Below are 20213 nucleotides of genomic sequence, written 5' to 3'. Positions count from 1 at the left end.
GTGGTTTTTAGGAGGGAATAACGGGTGGGGAATTCACTTGCAACTCAAATGAACTACCACTTGCTACTCAAATTAAGTACTGTTTTAAGTTGTAAGCTAATAAAAGTTGCTAAAATATTCTAAATTAGATTTACTTTTTAGGATTGCTAGGTATTTAAATTTACCGTTAATAAATAACAGGGGACCAGGTTGATAACTTGTAAACAAAAAAAGAGTCGCTAAAATATTCTAAATGAAATTAACTTTTTAGGGTTGATAGTTATTTTATATTTACCATTGATAAATAACGGGGCACCGGGTTGATAGCTTGTAAACTAAAAAAAAGTCAAAACATTTCTAATGAAATACTTTTTAGGGTTGATAGTTATTTATATTTATCGTTGATAAATAACTGGACACCGGGTTGATAGTTATTTATTGTTACTGTTGATAAATAACGGGGCACCGGGTTGATAACTTGTAAACAAAAAAAGAGTCGCTAAAATATTCTAAATTAAATTAAATTTTTAGGGTTGATAGTTATTTATATTTATCATCGATAAATTACGAGTCACCGGGTTGATAGCTTGTAGCCTAAAAAATATTCGCTAACATATTCTAAATGAAATACATTTTATTGTTGGTAGATATTTTATATTTACCATTGATAAATAATGGGGCACCGGCTTGATAGCTTGTAAACTAAAAAAAATGTTCGCTAAAATTTCTAAGTGAAATTAACTTTTTAAGTTTGATAGTTATTTATAATTACCATTGATAAACAACGGGGCGGAGGGTTGATAGCTTCTAAACGAGAAAAGAGTTCCTAAAATATTCGAAATGAAATTAGCTTTTTAAGGTTTATAGTATTTATATTTACCATTGATAAATAACGGGGCAGCGGGTTGATAGCTTCTAAACGAAAAGGAGTCGCTAAAATATTCTAAATGAAATTAGGTTTTTAGGGTTGGTAGTTATTTATATTTACCGCTGATAAATAATGGGACACTCGGTTGATAGCTTGTAAACTAAAAAAGATTAGCTAAAATATTCTAAATGAAATTAGCTTTTTAGGATTGGTAATTATTTATATTTACCATCGATAAATAACGAGACACCGGGTTGATCGCTTGTAAACTAAAAAATAGTCTCTAAAATATTCAAATAAAATTAGTGTTTTTGCGTTGGAAAGTTTTTAAATTTACGGTTAATAAATGGCGTATTTCAGGGTTGATAACTTTTAGCCCGAAAAAAAAGTTGTCGAAACATATTAACATGCGTACTCAACAAGTTCATTATAGGAAAGAGGTGTTTAATGCACTAGCTACAGCATTAGACCAGAAAGTCTAATACCAATGCAGGTTTTCATAACCATTTCTTCAAAAGGTTGGTTTTATTCAGAAGAACTATGTCCGTCAGCCTTCACCGGTTTACTAGAACTTCATGGAGCTCCTTTCTGGCCGCGTTCGCAGTTCCAAATCCCGGAACAGGGAGTGACAGGTCACGGTTCATTACACTCTGCAGAGGTGTGTTGCTTTACCCATAAGAGATCTTAACCTTGGTGCCAACCGGGAATGACCCGTCCACACTTCCTTTGGTGTGAGGCCCGGTATAAGGTCATAGCCAATCATATTCCTCCGCTACCTCGCACACCCACCCTTTGTTGCGGGCCCCGACCCTGGGTCCTCGCCGGTCCCATTATTCCCATATTTCAGGGTGGACCCCGACCACGACAAAGTTCTGGGCTCATACCATAAACTCCTTCACCGGTAGCTGCAACCCCTCATAGACCGCAATACCGTGGGGAATATTATGGCTTCCCCAACCTACCGCTTGCACTTCGGCGACAAGTGTGCTACGGACAAAGCCGTGGAGACTTTTTTGGCTTCCCCAGCCTACCGCTTTCCCTGACAGATGACAAGTGTGCTACGGTAAAGCGCGTCTGTTGATGTACAAGAGGTGGAAATACGATTGACTATTCCGTCTTACTCCAGATCTTATGGTTAACACGGGTATTACGGCACAAGAATCACTGGACGACATTTGTTGTTTAATCCTAGATGGATATAAACCCTTGCAATGGAACCTCCACCATATCAACACAATCCATGGTTCCATTGCCCACCACATAGTCATATTCATAGTTATGAAAATAGTGGTTTTGCTTTTTATGCAATAGTGATAAACATAGTACTTTGCAAGTAATTTGGTAAAAATACTCAAATGACATGAGCAAGTGATGAACTTGCCTTTCTTGACTGCAAGATTATGCAGGCAAGGTCTTCGATATGCAATAACTCCAAATTCTGAAATAGCATCATCGTCCGGTAAGGACGATGTTTAAAAGATTGGCAAGGATGCAATAATGCATAAGTATGAGATGCAATCGCTCTAAACGTGTCCTAACCCCGATGATTTAGGATTAGAGAGTTGGTATGATTGGTGTAGGGTGTGTTGCACTTTTAGTGTGGTTCACAAACAAGGTTCTTATTAGGAATTGGTTGCTTGTTATCATAAACAGGTGCTGTAATAAATTATAATATTAACACTAATAGCACATAACAATAACATTTGGTATAATCCTAACATGTAATGATTAGTGGTTGGTTTTAGCACTATATGGCATGTTTAATGATTAATTATCGTATACTTCAAAATAATAACTTTTGAAGAACATGTTCTTTGATAAAGAACAAGTATGATAATTAAGGTTGTGGAGTTCTATGGTTTACTATGGTTTCAACTAGTTCTGGAGTAAGTATAAGATGGATCACAACATAGTTGGATTCATCAGCAACTAGGCTTGATTGGTTTTACTTAAGCATAAGCAACTTAAGCAATTTAAGCAATTAACTATTCATGGTTGCTATGATGGTTGGTATACCTTGCTGGTGATAGCTGGTTATTGGCTATAGGTCCTATTAGGCAGGATTGATGATGATTCCTTATTTTCTTCAAAAGAATAACTTTTGAAGAACATACTTCTTAAGTAATAAGAAGTATTGCAATTAGGGTTGAGGTTGTCTAGGTTTTGCTATTTGATCCACTAAGTAAGGGATGGTGGTTTCCTAAATAGGATGATTCATAATTAGGAAGTACTTGTAGGGTTTAGTGGAATATGGTTAGGTAATGCTCAAGATTTGGCATAGTTGCTATTGGAGTTCATCACAATGGTGTGATGCTAAGCATGGATAGGTAAGGTTGATGTCTCTGAGGATTGGAACTAGGGTTTACATTTAGTTAACCCTGTTTGATCATTTAAGTCAGATGAAGATGAACACATGGGATACCAATATATTAGTGATGGTCTTCTATATTTTATGTGGCCAAGACAAGTATTTAGTTGCTAAATATGAATCTATGATTATTAATGAAGTAACATGATCACATGATACTTGGGTTTAGGTTTGGAAACAATTTAGGGTTCACACATAAATTAGTGGGGCTAGGGTTCCTAATTAAATTAGGGTTTTAGGTTTCACATGTAATAATGGGGTTGTAATATCATTCAATATGGAATTAGGGTTTGCTATTTACCATATAGTTCTATGATTAATAACTTCATTTTAAAGTTGAAGTTATTAGTAACTTGGAAATAAAAATAATATTGAATCGGGCATTTTATTACTTTTAAACAATTAATAATTAGGTAATTATTAATTTGGGTTTAAATCCTTCTAATAAGGATTTAACAAATTACAAATAAAGAAAATTAATTTTAATGTTTTCTTTATTTATTTACTGGTTTTTATTTAATTTAGAAAGTTTTCCTAATTATTGAATTTTAATTTCATTTTGAATTAAAAGAAAAGGCTTAATTATTAAGTTTAAAACAATTAAATTTTTATTAAAAATAAAAATTTCATATTATATTTTTATTAAGTAGAGTTTACTTTTCTAAGAATTTTGATACCTTATTTATATTTTTCTGAGTTTTAATGAATTTCCTATTTATCTGCAAAGTTTTCAGTAATTTCTGGAATTTGAATTAAATAGAAAGTGCTAACTACACCCGAACTGCTCCTACCCACAGCCAATGACTGGTGGGCCTTAGACACGTCAGCTGCCACGGTGGCGTTGAATGGGTCAAAATAGGGAACGTGGCCAGGGGAGCTTCTGGCCGACGGCCAGCTGCTGCCGACGACGGCGATTCGGGGCCCCCGCGCCCATTCTAAGCAGTGGGGTAGACGCGCGGCGCTGAGCTGAGCCAGAAGGTGGCGGCGCCGCTCCCTATTGGTTACCGGAGTATCTCCGGCGAGCACAAACAGCGGCGGCGCACGACGGACTACGGCGGTGGCAACCTACGGTGCATGCTGGGGCCAAATAGGGAGCTTGGGAGACGCGTGAGCTCACCCTTGTTGCGCAGAGATGCTCAGGCGAGGCGGAAATGGCCGGACGGCGACGATATCGTCCATGGCCGTGGCGGCGGTAGTCGGAGAAGACGGCCAAATTCGCCATCACTAGACCTTCCCAGCAAGCCTGCGATGACGAGGAGAACGAGAAGAAGACGGTGGTTATGGTTGTACCCTTGGCGAGGCACGGGGCTGCCTATATCGCCAGCGGCGAGCGGAGGTCTGCGGCTAGGGTTTCGGGAATTGGAGAGGAATTGGACGAAGAGAGGGGAAATGGAGGTTGTCGACGCGTTTTATAGGCTCTCCGGCGTGTGGTGGAGGTCAGCATCGGCGGCGGCGACCACGGGACGTGGCCCTTCCCGTCGCGGTGTCGATCTCCTGCGCGCCCAGTGGAGAAGACGAAGACGGCGATCCCCTCCTCATGTTTATCTCCAGTGAATCGACACGGGCTCGTGTTGGGTTGCTGTTTGAGCTGGGCTTGGACTGCTGCTGGGCTGTGATACGTCTCCGACGTATCGATAATTTCTTATGTTCCATGCCACATTATTGATGATATCTACATGTTTTATGCATACTTTATGTCATATTTATGCATTTTCCGGCACTAGCCTATTAACGAGATGCCGAAGAACCAGTTGCTGTTTTCTACTGTTTTTGGTTTCAGAAATCCTAGTAAGGAAATATTCTCGGAATTGGACGAAATCAACGCCCAGGGGCCTATTTTCACACGAAGCTTCCAGAAGACCGAAGATGATACGAAGTGGGGCCACGAGGTGGCCAGACGCTAGGGCGGCGCGGCCCAAGCCCTGGCCGCGCCGGCCTAGTGTGTGGGCCCCTCGCGTCGGCCCCTGACCTATCTCCTCCGCCTACTTATAGCCTTCGTCGCGAAACCCCCAGTACCGAGAGCCACGATACGGAAAACCTTCCAGAGACGCCGCCGCCGCCAATCCCATCTCGGGGGATTCAGGAGATCGCCTCCGGCACCCTGCCGGAGAGGGGAATCATCTCCCGGAGGACTCTTCACCGCCATGGTCGCCTCCGGAGTGATGAGTGAGTAGTTCACCCCTGGACTATGGGTCCATAGCAGTAGCTAGATGGTCGTCTTCTCCTAATTGTGCTTCATAGTCGGATCTTGTGAGCTGCCTAACATGATCAAGATCATCTATCTGTAATGCTATATGTTGTGTTTGTTGGGATCCGATGGATAGAGAATACTATGTTATGTTGATTATCAATCTATTATCTATGTGTTGTTTATGATCTTGCATGCTCTCCGTTACTAGTAGAGGCTCTGGCCAAGTTGATACTTGTAACTCCAAGAGGGAGTATTTATGCTCGATAGTGGGTTCATGTCTCCAGTAAATCTGGGGGAGTGACAGCAACCCCTAAGGTTGTGGATGTGCTGTTGCCACTAGGGATAAAACATTGATGCTATGTCCGAGGATGTAGTTATTGATTACATTACGCACCATACTTAATGCAATTGTCTGTTGTTTGCAACTTAATACTGGAAGGGGTTCGGATGATAACCTGAAGGTGGACTTTTTAGGCATAGATGCATGCTGGATAGCGGTCTATGTACTTTGTCGTAATGCCCAATTAAATCTCACAATATTCATCATATCATGTATGTGCATGGTCATGCCCTCTCTATTTGTCAATTGCCCAACTGTAATTTGTTCACCCAACATGCTATTTATTTTATGGGAGAGACACCACTAGTGAACTGTGGACCCCGGTCCATTCTTTTAATCGAATACAATCTACTGCAATACTTGTTCTACTGTTTTCTGCAAACAATCATCATCCACACTATACATCTAATCCTTTGTTACATCAAGCCGGTGAGATTGACAACCTCATTGTTTCGTTGGGGCAAAGTACTTTGGTTGTGTTGTGTAGGTTCCACGTTGGCGCCGGAATCCCTGGTGTTGCGCCGCACTACATCTCGCCGCCATCAACCTTCAACGTGCTTCTTGGCTCCTACTGGTTCGATAAACCTTGGTTTCTTACTGAGGGAAAACTTGCCGCTGTACACATCACACCTTCCTCTTGGGGTTCCCAACGGACGCGTGCTGTACGCGTATCAGGCTGCTTGTTGGCTGTGGTGATGGGCTGTGGCGGCCAGGTGAGCCTGGTAAGTCCTTTTCTCCTCTTTTCTTTTTCTGTTTTATTTTCTGTTTTCATTTTCTATTTTGTAATCTGTTTTAATTCACATTTGAATTTCTTATCTGTTTTGCAGGTGTTTAACAATTTGGCTTTCATGAGGACTAAAGCAAGAGTCATTGTATTACTGTATTGTTTTTGAATAATCATTTCACATATGTGAACTTTATTGCCCTTTTTAATTACATGTGATTTTAGGCACTCACTTTAATCCCTTTTTTCTTGTAGAATTAATTCTAACTTGCTTTCTTTTTCATGGTAGAATTATGAGTGGATCTTGATTATGTGTTTAACCATATTGTTTGTACACTTGCATTTGAATATGGTTAACTTTTTAAGTAATGTTCTTAATGATGATAATTCGATTTATCCTCTCTTGGCTCTAAGAATATTTTGTTAGGCTTGATAAGACGTCTTATTAATATTTAAGGTCTTGTAAGTTCTATTGTAACTCCCTTCTCAGGTTTAGCACTAACACCTTGAAATACCTAGAGTAGATACTACTCTCATTATGGTTTGGTTCTAATTATAAGGATAAGTGGTTGATAACCACACATGGGTTTAATTATATGGTTTAACATTGGGTGTCTCTTATGTTTAATAATTGAAGCATAGGATTTTATTACTATGCCATACTAGGTTTCTAATGATATTCACCTAATGGCAATTGGTTTGAATTTCAATTATGGCCTAGGTTCATATTATGATCACCATAGTGATACATAAACTAGGGTTGAGATATACTCCTAGTTTGTAGAGTTGAGATGACACCATATTGCATGTGCTAGGGTTTAATCTTCCCTAACCATGATAAGGTGGTTACTTGCTTAATATTTCATGTGCTTCTCTAATTACTAAAGATTTGGGAATTGGTTTTATCTTCTACCAATTAACTTCTATTAGTATTCTCAATTAATCATTAAAGTAACTACATTGGTTATAGTTCTTTTTATAGTTAACTTTGGTCATATGGATGGATGGTTTCTCACCATGTAAAGTATAGAGTTTGTCTCTAAAGGTTCTCTATTGTTCTTTATTTGAGGAATAAGTGGAATATAGATGTGGTAGGATCCCCCTTATGATCACCAAGTGTATCACAAGTTAAAGTTGGGATATAAGCCTAGGGTTGCTTACTAATGATCTCCTTATAATTTCATGTGGTGGATAACATCTACTAATCCTATTAGGATTTAACTTATTCTCACATACCTCAAGAGCATGATCATGGATTAAGCATGATCAACTTGTTCTTAATATCTTTATCTCAAGTTCTTAAGGTTTATGCTCATTACTCAATTTATAATGATCAAGGTTTGGCTTCCTAAGGTATCTCTCATTAAATAGGTTTCTCACTTCCATGATCAAGCATTGTCTTGATCAATTAAGGTATAGCACTTCTATTTTACTTTCTAGGATGGACATGATCATGGTTGTCTCACTAGTTTTATATCCCAGGAAAATGCCTGAGATATCCACTTAAAGTTCTTTACAAGGAATGATGATATAATCATCAGGTTCTATGATTAGATCTGTCTCACAAATTTAAGTGTTGGCTAAACTAACTTGAGTGTCACACTATAGCTTGAGTTCTCTCATATAAGAATGGTTTATTCTAGGGTTTATGGTGTACTCCTAATATTTCCTTAGGTATCTAGGCTTAAACTCCACCTGGCTATCTTGGTTGGATTAATCTCTTACTTACTTTATCAATTCATGGATATAGTCTTGTTCCATTTGATATTAGGTTATCTCACCACTCCAAGGTGAAATGGTTTACAACCTAATACTTTAGTTCAAGATTTGTTCTTGGTTCTTAAATAAGTAAATCTAGAATTGGTATGAATGGTCGCTCTCATTTGGGAAGGATTTTAATACTAACCTGAGGTTAGGCTCCATAGAGATTGGTGTGATCATCAATATCTATGTTTAACATAAATGGTTTCTCTCTCTAGAGATTGTCTGGAATAATATCCTAGGGTTTCTCTTAAAGGTGATGGTTTGAATACATGGATGTATATCCAAGGTTTAGTTCAAGGTTTATCATGGATCCTCTAATAAGTAATATAGAACTCTCACTTCTCTAGGTTTGATGTATAATAATTTGGAATGTAGAAGAATATATACTTCTGGAGTGGATCTCCTTGTTATAATTCCAATGTTGAAGTGGAATGAATACCATGAGGTTTCATGGTAGGATCATGGATTAGTTTTAAGGCATGGAGAAAATAGTCAAGAATGGTTTCTCCATTTTATTGTTACTTGGTTTGTAATTGAACAGATGTTCTTATGTTATGGCAATGATTACCATATTATGATCTGTTATAAGATCAAGCAATGGATCATTGATTAATAATTTCTTGTGTTGATTTTAATTCCATTTGATCTAACCCCTTAGATCAAATTATCTCTACCCAAAACAAGGTTTTAGCAAAGTCACATTGAGGTTTATAGCGCTTGACTTGATGAGCTACTTCAATTCCACCAAGGTCAAGTGAAACTTCGCCATCGTGGACTGTTTTACTTTAAAGCGCGAAAATTCCCCAGATTTTCTATGCATGAATGCAATGCACACATCTGTTTCCTCTATTTTTGTAACCCCAATACCTGGGATATTACATGACCCCTGTTGGATTTCGGCCCGATGCGGGGCGTGGGGGAATTTTTTCGGGCGAGCTCAGCCCTGCCCAGGTGCGAAGCTTGATTTTAGCTTCTCTACCGGGCAGAGAGCTCTTTTTCGTGCGAGTTGGGCACTGCCCAGTTGGACCGACCCGGTCTACCAAACAACCAAAACTGAAAAAAAGCTGGGTTGAGATGAGAATATCTGTGGTGACCCAGGCTACCAAACCCACCCTAAGTACTAAATCGAGAGCAGAGCACGCCGTGACGGTGCGCAATGCAGGTGGACAGAGGACGGTGCCATAGGGCCCAAAGAGCTCAAGCAGTTCGTCGACCCCTCCTTCTCTGTTTCGAACATGAGTGGGCTCATTATCGAAGGCTGGGACGCCCCACAGTCGCAGCCACATCATACGCGATATGTTGTGCTTGAACAGGTATTCACGGTTTGCCTATATGAAAGGTAATGTCCACGTAATGTCATTAAGTGGTCCGTGGTGTACCGGCATGCAATGTGTTTGCTATTTTGATTGGGCTTGAGTTCGAATCCTCATTTCTTCCATTTAATTTTAATTATTTGGTCAACCAATTGACAGGTGGGGCTCGCTTGTAAGGCATCTCATTGTCTCAGGTTTAGAATAAAAAACATATACGAGTCTTTTTGCAAAATGTTCAATGCCACATGTCATCTTCTGATTGGTTTTGTACCTATTTGCTCCCTCAATGTAAGTTTGTGCACTGCAACATTCACTTTTGCAAGTTGTTGTATGAATTTGCTCCTCCTAAACAAGTTATTGTACCTGGGGTGCTAATACCTCTTCGCGAAACGGGGAAACAGTGCCTGCATGCAGATTCTCGGTGGGCATCGTTTAACGGAACCAGATCTCTAACTTGGAGGAGCAAAATTAAGTAACCTACAATACCCTCTTCTTCATATCCATATAATTAGGACTAATTTGATCTAAATTAACATGCATAATATAAATATGTGGTATCTATTTAGAATAATTACTTACAATCAAAATTACTAATATTTTAGTTTAGAAGATTTACATGAACAATAACTACCTATAGTTATTGCTAGGGTACGGAGCATACAGTGTTTGTCGCAGTTAGCTGACTTTGCTTCCTCATTTTACACTAGCTTAACACCGTAGCTCCATGACTTTGCTCTTTCATGTTAGAGGATTCAGTTTCTCGTTTAAACAACGCCCCTTATACAGGACCGGTCCCACTCGTTCTGCATATTTCACCTTTACATTTATCGATATGCATCTGTCGTGTTGCCGTTCCCTTCTCCCCCCATCTACGGTAATCTTGAGAGTCAACCTCCTTCCTCGAGCCCTCTTATGCCTCGAATCCGGCGCTGCCGTCGCTTGGAGGAGAGATATTAGAGTGGCTTGGCTTGTACAGAGTAGCAATAGTTTTCTGGGTTGGTTGCCCTTAGTTGGCTTGATGCTGGTAGGGTGGAGCGGAGCACCAGATCTCATGGCCCAGATCTAGGGATGTGTAGGGCTTCTCGTTTTTGCTCTTATGCTTCAGAGGATGGAGTATATAGTTAAGAAGAGGGATGTCGTTCCCTTCAATAAGGTCGTGGTTTTGTCTTCCTCTTGGTGATGATTCGATATGTTTCTCTATGTCCTCCGGCCGGCCGTGGCGGCGAGGGGAGGAGGTGGAGACATGTGCCATTCTTCTTCCCGAGAGGATGGAGGGTTGGTGTGCTGCCGAAGCATGAAGAGGAACACGGGTTGGCCAGGTTTGCCACTGTGATCTGCGGCCATTCTCGAGTCCTCTCCAGACGTCAAGTTGGTGTTTCTTTACCTCCTATGTGGAGGCCTCTTTGGTGCTTCTCACCGGAGTTCTCCGCCTTATCATCGCCAAATGGTACAACCCCGGCGATGTCTAGACGTCCAGCGGTGGAGAGGAAGCCAAATTTAACTTTAACACGCGTTTAGCGACGTCTAGGGTTCTGATCGATGGTAATGGGAGAGTAACCGCAACACACGCTAGATTTACATATGACTCATACTCCCTCCGTTCCAAATTAATCAATTTAACTTTATCTATTCAAACTAAATTACATTTAGATACATGTTTCGAGATAAAGTTGAGTTATAGTATGATACAGAGGGAGTACCGCGCAGCTAGGGCACGTTTGGTAGACTGCAGATGATTTTTTTTGCATGGGCTGGGTCATCGAATGGTCTGTTTAGATGCCTGCAGGCCGCCGCGTTCTTGCAGGAACCGGAGTTTAAAGCACCCCCAGAATAGGCCCTGGAGGAACGTCCGGAATGGCAGTTTCTCCGGGACCAGGCCCGTTGCGGCCAGAAGGATGCACGCGTGGAGAAGGGAAGTGGAAACACCGCGTCCCTTCGGGAACACACGCCATAATTAGGCTCGGCTCTCCCTCTCCTTCCTCTCACTCGCGACCTCCCTCAAAATGTCACATCACCCGGGGGTTCCCCTCCCGCCGACCAATCCGCCGCACCGCTGCACGGAGGAGCACCGGTGCCGGAGGAGGAGACGTCGGCGAGAAGCACCGGGACATCGGCCGCAACCTGCTCCACAGTCTTCATCGGCATCTCGAGTTCGCCCGCGACCTCGATCTCATCGTCGACCGGAACAATGGTAGTAACGACCTCTCCTTCTCACCTTCGTACTCGTTCTGCCAGAACATGCCATTCTCAGGCATTTACGACGACATGCACATTAGGTCTGCTAGGGTTTCCATTAGGATAGCGTTCGGATTGATGTTTTCAAGGTGTTCATCCCCATTGCTTGTTGTTCTTGTCCAGTTCTTGCTGTTCACGGTCTCCATTTGCTTAGATCTGTTACTCTAATATCGAATTGCGGCAGCTCCTTCCTAGATCGGACAGTTGATTGCTGAAACTGACAGATCTTACTGTGCATGCAAAGAGGGGAAGGGTTATTTTGTGCTAGTGTTTAGCATGTTCAAATTACTGTGTGGAATGAGTCGCGCTAGTTTGTTGTAGGCCGAGGATTGTAACCGGGAATCATAGTGTGAGGAGATGATTGATCATAACCTATGACATTACTGAACATCACCATGCCATTGGTTCTGATCAAATATCTCCTCCATATGTGCTCATTGTATGAGGCCTATGCTACCTTTCTTTCCATGTTTGTACTTCTTCAGTTGTGCAACGGCCAATGATTTAATTATGGCACTGATACGTCTCCGACGTATCGATAATTTCTTATGTTCCATGCCACATTATTGATGATATCTACATGTTTTACGCATACTTTATGTCATATTTTTGCATTTTCCGGAACTAACCTATTGACGAGATGCCGAAGGGCCAGTTCCTGTTTTCTCTGTTTTTGGTTTCAGAAATCCTAGTAAGGAAATATTCTCGGAATTGGACGAAATCAACACCCAGAGTCTTAAAATTGGACGAAGCTTCCAGAACACCCGAGAGGAACCAGAGAGGGGCCACTGGGCCACCACACGCCACCCTGGCGCGGCCCAGGGGGGGGCGCCCCCCTGTTGTGTCGCCGCCTCGTCGACCTTCCGACTCCGCCTCTTCGCCTATTTAAAGGTCCCTGGCCTAAATCTTCGATACGGAAAAGCCACGGTACGAGAAACCATCCAGAGCCGCCGCCATCGCGAAGCCAAGATCTGGGGGACAGGAGTCTCTGTTCCGGCACGCCGCCGGGACGGGGAAGTGCCCCCGGAAGGCTTCTCCATCGACACCACCGCCATCTTCATCACCGCCTATGTACTTCAATACAATAATCTCATGAGCTGCCTTACATGATTGAGATTCATATGATGATGCTTGTAATCTAGATGTCGTTATGCTAGTCAAGTGGATTTTACTTATGTGATCTCCGGAGACTCCTTGTCCCACGTGTGTAAAGGTGACAGTGTGTGCACCGTGTGGGTCTCTTAGGCTATATTTCACAGAATACTTATTCACTGTTATGAATGGCATAGTGAAGTGCTTATTTATATCTCTTTATGATTGCAATGTGTTTTGTATCACAATTTATCTGTGTGCTACTCTAGTGATGTTATTAAAGTAGTCTATTCCTCCTGCACGGTGTAATGATGACAGTGTGTGCATCGTGTAGTACTTGGCGTAGGTTATGATTGTAATCTCTTGTAGATTATGAAGTTAACTATTGCTATGATAGTATTGATGTGATCTATGCCTCCTTCATAGTGTGATGGTAACAGTGTGCATGCTATGTTAGTTCTCGGTGTAATTGTGTTGATCTATCTTGCACTCTAAGGTTATTTAAATATGAATATCGAATATTGTGGAGCTTGTTAACTCCGGCATTGAGGGTTCGTGTAATCCTACACAGTTAGTGGTGTTCATCATCCAACAAGAGAGTGTAGAGTCTAGCATCTATTTATTTATTCTGTTATGTGATCAATGTTGAGAGTGTCCACTAGTGAAAGTATGATCCCTAGGCCTTGTTTCCAAATACCGCTATCGCTGCTTGTTTACTGTTCTACTGCATCTGTACTGTCCGCAATATTACCACCATCAACCACACGCCAGTCCTGGACAGCAAAGCACTTTTCTGGCACCGTTACTACTGCTCATACTTATTCATACCACCTGTATTTCACTATCTCTTCGCCGAACTAGTGCACCTATTAGGTGTGTTGGGGACACAAGAGACTTCTTGCTTTGTGGTTGCAGGGTTGCATGAGAGGGATATCTTTGACCTCTTCCTCCCTGAGATCGATAAACCTTGGGTGATCCACTTAAGGGAAACTTGTCGCTGTTTCTACAAACCTCTGCTCTTGGAGGCCCAACACTGTCTACAAGAATAGAAGCACCCGTAGACATCAAGCACTTTTCTGGCGCCGTTGCCGGGGAGGAAAGGTAAAAGGTACTCACACTCCAGATCTCGGCTACCAAGCTATTTTCCGCCGTTGTAAGTACTCGAAGCTATTTCCTTTAGATCCTGCAATTGCATCTTTTTGTTTCTTGTTTTACACTAGTTTGGCATAATGGAAAGCAACATGGAGCTTTTTATTCTTTTTCCTGAGTTAAGACATGGATGGTTTGATGCGAAAATTAAAAAACCCATGGAACATATTAGTATGAATACTTTGAACACCATTGTTGCTAATGATATGGAAAATTCTAAGCTTGGGGAAGCTGGTTTTGATGAGCATGATCTTTTTAGTCCCCCGGGCATGGAGGAGAAAATTTACTTTGATGATACTTTGCCTCCTATTTACGATAATTATAATGATAGTAGTCTTTTAGTACCGCCTGTTATGGAGGATAAATTTGATTATGATTACAATATGCCTCCTATATTTGATGATGAGAATAATAATGATAGCTACTTTGTTGAATTTGCTCCCACTACAACTAATAAAATTGATTATGCTATTGTGGAGAGTAATAATTTTATGCATGAGACTCATGATAAGAATGTTTCATTTGATAGTTATATTGTTGAGTTTGCTCATGATGCTACTGGACATTATTATGAGAGAGGAAAATATGGTTGTAGAAATTTTCATGTTACTAAAACACCTCTCTATGTGCTGAAATTTTTGAAGCTACACTTGTTTTATCTTTCTATGCTTGTTGCATTATGCTTCTTGAATTTATTTATTTACAAGATTCCTATGCATAGGAAGCATGTTAGGCTTAAATGTGTTTTGAATTTGCCTCTTGATGCTCTCTTTTGCTTCAACTCTTATTTTTTGGGAGTGCATCATTAAAACTGCTGAGCCCATCTTAATGACTATAAAGAAAGAACTTCTTGGGAGATAACCCATGTGTTTATTTTGCTACAGTAATTTTGTTTTATATTTGTGTTTTGGAAGTTGTTACTACTGTAGCAACCTCTCCTTATCTTATTTTATTGCATTTGTTGTGCCAAGTAAAGTCTTTGATAGTAAGGTTCATACTAGATTTGGATTACTGCGCAGAAACAGATTTCTTTGCTGTCACGAATTTGGGCCTAATTCTCTGTAGGTAACCCAGAAAAATATGCCAATTTACGTGAGTAATCCTCAGATATGTACGCAACTTTCATTCAATTTGAGAATTTTCATTTGAGCAAGTCTGGTGCCTCTTTAAAATTCGTCTTTACGGACTGTTCTGTTTTGACAGATTCTGCCTTTTATTTCGCATTGATTCTTTTGCTATGTGGGATGAATTTCTTTGTTCCATTAACTTCCAGTGGCTTTGAGCAATGTCCAGAAGTGTTAAGAATGATTGTGTCACCTCTGAACATGTGAATTTTGATTATGCACTAACCCTCTAATGAGTTTGTTTCGAGTTTGGTGTGGAGGAAGTTTTCAAGGGTCAAGAGAGGAGGATGATACAATGTGATCAAGAAGTGTGAAAGCTCTAAGCTTGGGGATGCCCCGGTGGCTCATCCCTGCATATTTCAAGAAGACTCAAGCATCTAAGATTGGGGATGCCCAAGGCATCCCCTTCTTCATCGACAAAACTATCAGGTCACTTCTCTTGAAACTATATTTTTATTCGGTCACATCTTATGTACTTTACTTGGAGCGTCTGTTTGTTTTTGTTTTTGTTTTGTTTGAATAAGATGGATCCTAGCATCCTTGTGTGGGAGAGAGACACGCTCCGCTGGTTCATATGAACACATGTGTTCTTAGCTTTTAATTTTCATGGCGAAGGTTGAAACTGCTTCGTTAATTGTTATATGGTTGGAAACGGGAAATGCTACATGTGGTAATTGGTATGATGTCTTGAATAACTTGATACTTAGCAATTGTTGTGCTCATGTTTAAGCTCTTGCATCATATACTTTGCACCTATTAGTGAAGAAATACATAGAGCTTGTTGAAATTTGGTTTGCATGATTGGTCTCTCTAAAGTCTAGATATTTTCTAGTAAGGGTTTGAATAACAAGGAAGACAATGTAGAGTATTATAATGCTTGCACTATGTTCTTATGTAAGTTTTGTTGTACTAGTTCATACTTGTGTTTGCTTCAAACAACCTTGCTAGCCTAAGACTTGTACTGAGAGGGAATACTTCTCGTGCATCCAAAATCCTTGAGCCAAAAACTATGCCATTTGTGTCCACCATACCTACCTACTACATGGTATTTCTCTGCCATTCTAAAGTAAATTGCTTGAGTGCTACCTTTAAACAATTCAAAAGTTATTACCTCTTATTTGTGTCAATGTTTTATAGCTCATGAGGAAGTTTGTGGTGTTTATCTTTCAATCTTGTTGGGCAACTTTCACCAATGGACTAGTGGCTTCATCCGCTTATCCAATAATTTTGCAAAAAGAGCTGGCAATGGGATTCCCAGTCCCAAATTAATTAACTCTCATAATTTCACAAATAGACACTCCTCCATGGTATGTGATTGTTGGACGGCACCCGAGGATTCGGTTAGCCATGGCTTGAGAAAGCAAAGGTGGGGAGGAGTGTCATCTGAATAAAACTAAAATAAAAAGGCACTCCTTCATGGTATGAGATTGTTGGCAGGCACCCGAGGATTCGGTTAGCCATGGTTTGTGAAAGAAAGGTTGGAAGGAGTGCCACACAAAAATGAAATAAAATGGGAGCCACTCTTTGAAGGTTTGTCTGGCAAGGGGGTTAGAGTGCCCACTACCATTCGTTGACAACAACAAACACCTCTCAAAATTTTACTTTTATGCTCTCTATATGTTTTCAAAATAAAAGCTCTAGCACAAATATAGCAATCAATGCTTCCCTATGCGAAGGGCCTTTCTTTTACTTTTATTGTTGAGTCAGTTCACCTATTTCTCTCCACCTCAAGAAGCAAACACTTGTGTGAACTGTGCATTGATTCCTACATACTTGCATATTGCACTTGTTATATTACTTTACATTGACAATATCCATGAGATATACATGTTATAAGTTGAAAGCAACCGCTGAAACTTAATCTTCTTTTGTGTTGCTTCAATACCTTTACTATGCAATTATTGCTTTATGAGTTAACTCTTATGCAAGACTTATTGATGCTTGTCTTGAAAGTACTATTCATGAAAAGTCTTTGCTTTATGATTCATTTGTTTACTCATGTCATTTACCATTGCTTTGATCGCTGCATTCATTACATGTGCTTACAATAGTATGATCAAGATTATGATGGCATGTCACTCCAGAAATTATCTTTGTTATCGTTTACCTGCTCGGGACGAGCAGAAACTAAGCTTGGGGATGCTGATACGTCTCCGACGTATCGATAATTTCTTATGTTCCATGCCACATTATTGATGATATCTACATGTTTTACGCATACTTTATGTCATATTTATGCATTTTCCGGAACTAACCTATTGACGAGATGCCGAAGGGCCACTTCCTGTTTTCTGCTGTTTTTGGTTTCAGAAATCCTAGTAAGGAAATATTCTCGGAATTGGACGAAATCAACGCCCATAGTCTTAAAATTGGACGAAGCTTCCAGAACACCCGAGAGGAACCAGAGAGGGGCCACTGGGCCACCACACGCCACCCTGGCGCGGCCCAGGGGGGCGCGCCCCCCTGTTGTGTCGCCGCCTCGTCGACCTTCCGACTCCGCCTCTTCGCTTATTTAAAGGTCCCTGACCTAAATCTTCGATACGGAAAAGCCACGGTACGAGAAACCATCCAGAGCCGCCGCCATCACGAAGCCAAGATCTGGAGGACAGGAGTCTCTGTTCCGGCACGCCGCCGGGACGGGGAAGTGCCCCCGGAAGGCTTCTCCATCGACACCACCGCCATCTTCATCACCGCTGCTGTCTCCCATGAGGAGGGAGTAGTTCTCCATCGAGGCTAAGGGCTGTACCGGTAGCTATGTGGTTAATCTCTCTCCCTATGTACTTCAATACAATAATCTCATGAGCTGCCTTACATGATTGAGATTCATATGATGATGCTTGTAATCTAGATGTCGTTATGCTAGTCAAGTGGATTTTACTTATGTGATCTCCGGAGACTCCTTGTCCCACGTGTGTAAAGGTGACAGTGTGTGCACCGTGTGGGTCTCTTAGGCTATATTTCACAGAATACTTATTCACTGTTATAAATGGCATAGTGAAGTGCTTATTTATATCTCTTTATGATTGCAATGTGTTTTGTATCACAATTTATCTGTGTGCTACTCTAGTGATGTTATTAAAGTAGTCTATTCCTCCTGCACGGTGTAATGATGACAGTGTGTGCATCGTGTAGTACTTGGCGTAGGTTATGATTGTAATCTCTTGTAGATTATGAAGTTAACTATTGCTATGATAGTATTGATGTGATCTATGCCTCCTTCATAGTGTGATGGTAACAGTGTGCATGCTATGTTAGTTCTCGGTGTAATTGTGTTGATCTATCTTGCACTCTAAGGTTATTTAAATATGAATATCGAATATTGTGGAGCTTGTTAACTCCGGCATTGAGGGTTCGTGTAATCCTACACAGTTAGTGGTGTTCATCATCCAACAAGAGAGTGTAGAGTCTAGCATCTATTTATTTATTCTGTTATGTGATCAATGTTGAGAGTGTCCACTAGTGAAAATATGATCCCTAGGCCTTGTTTCCAAATACCGCTATCGCTGCTTGTTTACTGTTCTACTGCATCTGTACTGTCCGCAATATTACCACCATCAACCACACGCCAGTCCTGGACAGCAAAGCACTTTTCTGGCACCGTTACTACTGCTCATACTTATTCATACCACCTGTATTTCACTATCTCTTCGCCGAACTAGTGCACCTATTAGGTGTGTTGGGGACACAAGAGACTTCTTGCTTTGTGGTTGCAGGGTTGCATGAGAGGGATATCTTTGACCTCTTCCTCCCTGAGATCGATAAACCTTGGGTGATCCACTTAAGGGAAACTTGCTGTTGTTCTACAAACCTCTGCTCTTGGAGGCCCAACACTGTCTACAAGAATAGAAGCACCCGTAGACATCAGGCACAACGGAAGGCAGACTGCTGCCATCAAACTTAGTCATGCGTGCCATATTTTTTGTACACTAGACTTAGTTTGCGGACAGTCCCTTTGCCTGCCATGTGATCCAATTTATGAGGCCTCATTTTGTTTGTCTAGTGCATTGGTCAATGATTCAATAATGGAACACTGGAAGGCAATGTGCTGCCCTCAAACTTAGTCATGTGTGTGTGTGTGTGTGATTACTTGCACACTAGACTTAATTTAAGGGCAATCCCTTGAGCTGCCGTGTGATCCAATGTATAAGGCATCACATGTTTTCAATGATCATTTTCATCTGTATACTTGTAAGCATGCACACCTCTAATGGCATGTGTTCTTGTAGCAGACTGTGAAGCTCAAGCTTGGGTCATCTGAGACCCCCGAGGAGGGACCGTCGAAGAAGCGAAGGGCGGCTAACGTCGGCCACTTCCAGCCGGACGTAGGGCCGGACTAGTTTTTTGCGCATCGTCTTCAGGCCCTCCATCAGCCGGCTCCGGATCCCTCAAGATTTCGTCAGGTGGTTAGGAGAAATTCCTTCGAACATCATCGTCACCACCAACACTGGCTGCAACTGGAGGATGACTACGGTGAAAGAAGGCGATGACGCATACATCGGCCAGGGGTGGGTGGGCTTCGCCGTCGCTCATCAGCTGCAGATAGGCCAGTTCCTCATCTTCAAGAAGGTGTCCACCTTCGAGTACAGTGTGGCCATCTTCGACCACACCTGCACTGAGGTGATGACCAGGTGCGGTTACCATGGCGACGCCACCAGGTGTGTCGTCTTCTAAAATCATGTCTGAAGCTTACCTGGTTCTGTGTCGCTGCTACCATGTCTGTGTCTAGTTGTTGTTCCTGTCGTGTGTTCAACTATGATCGTCTCTTCTGTGCCGTGAACTATGATCATCCTGTGTCGTGAACTATGACCGTGTTTGAACTATAATCAGTGTTAAGTTTGCGTGAACTGTGATTGTGTTCTTGCTTGTGTTGTTGATCGCTGGTAACCTCACCACTGAAGGGAAGAGGTAAGCAGAAGCAGATTATGGATTGCAACCAAACAACTGGGGCGCCGGTCTAGGCTCCTATAAGGTATGAAAATCGACCTACCAAACGGGCAGAGTCCAAATCTCCACGGGCCGAAAAACTCTGTGCAGGCCACCAAACAACGTGACTTGTATGATCCATT

Source organism: Lolium perenne, chromosome 5, assembly GCF_019359855.2.
Source record: "Lolium perenne isolate Kyuss_39 chromosome 5, Kyuss_2.0, whole genome shotgun sequence".
Classification (NCBI taxonomy): domain Eukaryota; kingdom Viridiplantae; phylum Streptophyta; class Magnoliopsida; order Poales; family Poaceae; genus Lolium; species Lolium perenne.
Note: the sequence above shows the minus strand (reverse complement) of the source record.